The sequence below is a fragment of the Delphinapterus leucas genome, chromosome 19, assembly GCF_059928025.1.
Source record: "Delphinapterus leucas isolate spDelLeu-1000000601 "Yukka" chromosome 19, BTC_Dleu_Yukka2, whole genome shotgun sequence".
In the NCBI taxonomy this organism is placed as follows: domain Eukaryota; kingdom Metazoa; phylum Chordata; class Mammalia; order Artiodactyla; family Monodontidae; genus Delphinapterus; species Delphinapterus leucas.
Genome location: NC_143147.1, coordinates 53203962 through 53206017, shown reverse-complemented (window position 1 = coordinate 53206017; position 2056 = coordinate 53203962).

Sequence of the window (2056 nt, the reverse complement as noted above, 5' to 3'; positions counted from 1 at the left end):
CCGGGGCCAGAGGGCTGGGCCGGGGGCAGGAAGCTGCGGCACGGGCTCCCCCCTCGGCGATCTTCTAACTTCTGCTGTCGCTCCCTGTGCGCGCAAACCGCATTTCGCCTCCGCCGCCGCTACGCACCCAGCCCCAGGGGGGCGGGCTGGAGGGAGGGGGAGGGCGCCGGGCGCCTGCCGGGGGTCGGCCGCAGCCATGGCGTGACGGAGAGGGGGCTACCGACCCGCTTCACCTGCCGCAGAGGGGGCGGCCGGCGCCGCTTCACCTGCCGCAGCGGGAGCAACCGAGGCGAGGCAGAGGCGGCGGCGCGCTCGGCCGCGCCTCGGGGTCCTAGAACCGCAGGCTCCCGCTCGCTCGGAGCCGGGCGACTGGCGGGGTCTGGGTGAAGGGGGTCACGGCCTGGGGGACTGAGGGGGCAATCATCGGAGTCGAGGACTGCCACCACTTATGAGAGCGGCTTGGAGACCCATGACGGTGCGGCGTTGGGGCGCAAGGGCTGCGTCCCCCTCTCGGGTTCCCGCCGGAGAAGGTGGGAACCCCCTTCCAGGCCCCCCACCCCTTGTTTCTCCCCTCCTCTGTTTAGCCCAGGACCGAGCTGAAGACCACAGAGAACCATCTGCAAATAAGAATCCCAAAGCAGGGCGGGGGGCGCAGATCCAGGCCAGCGGAGACCCCCGCGACCTGTCCACTCTGGACCAACTCTGCGCCTGTGCCGGCATCCCCAGTGCTTTTAGAATGGGGGCGCCCAAGGAAAAAGGCAGGCTGCGAAAATCTGGGGGCCACCAAGGCGGTCTCAAGGAGAAGCGCGGGTATTGGGGAACGGGAGGATTAAAGCCAGCATCCACGCTGGGAAAGGAGCAGGAACCGCAGAGGGGGAAAAAATCTTGAAGCTGTCACCTCCAGAGACCTACGGTGGCCTCTCGCTTGCCTTGACGAATAACAATCTCTGATGTCTGGCAATTACAGAAATACTTCCAGAGGTCTTCTTTCATTCATCCTGACAATGACCAGAGAAGGTAGGTATTGATATCCTCATTTTAGAGGGGGAAATTGAGGCTCAGAGTGGTTAAGTGACTTGCCGAAGGGCACACAGCTAATAAAGGGCAGAAACAGGCCTCCTTTCTCTCCACCTCCAAAATCTACAATGCCTTGGAGCTGCTGCCCCTTCCTCCCATTGGCCCTCTCATTCAGGATGGACCAGAGGAGGAGAGAGTATTGCGGTGGGGCCGGGGGGGGGGGGGTGAGAACCCCAGGTCTGGGCACAATCTCCAGCCTGAATTTGAGGCTTTTCTCTTTCAGTTGCTCTTCCCACTCCCATCTATTATTTTTTTTTTTTTTTTTTTTTGCGGTACGCGGGCCTCTCATTGTTGTGGCCTCTCCGGTTGTGGAACACAGGCTCCAGATGCGCAGGCTCAGCGGCCATGGCTCACGGGCCCAGCCTCTCGGCAGCATGTGGGATCTTCCCAGACCGGGGCACGAACCCGTGTCCGCTGCATCGGCAGGTGGACTCTCAACCACTGCGCCACCAGGGAAGCCCCCATCTATTATAATTTGTGGGGATCCCCAGTTGGTCCTTCCTTGCACCATCAAGGCATTGAGGACCGGGGGCCCATTAATGAGCCCTGGATTTTCTCTAGGCCAGGCAGGGGCCATAAATATCCCCTCCACTATAGCTTCCTCTTCCTTCTGCCCTCCCTCTCAAATTCAGAACCACCGAAGTTTAAGCAGGAGCTGGGAATTTATCTAATCTTAAGGAAGGCCCTGGAATGAACCAGCCCCTTCCCCCAGGCTGACCTGATTTAAGCCTTTCTTCTGCCCAAGGTCACCAGCACCTCTGGTGGGTGAGAGATGTCATCACTTATTTCATGTCCCAGGCAGGGACCCACAAAGTAAGACAAAGCAGGATATTCCTTGGGTGTGCTAAGAAGGTGATCCATTCTGTGCCCACTGCCCCCACCTCCAGCCTAGAGCAGACCACAGCCTTGCCCTTGGATTCTTGCCCTTGAGATTAGCTAAGACCTCTCTCTCTTTCTCCCTTTCTTTCTCTCTTTCTTT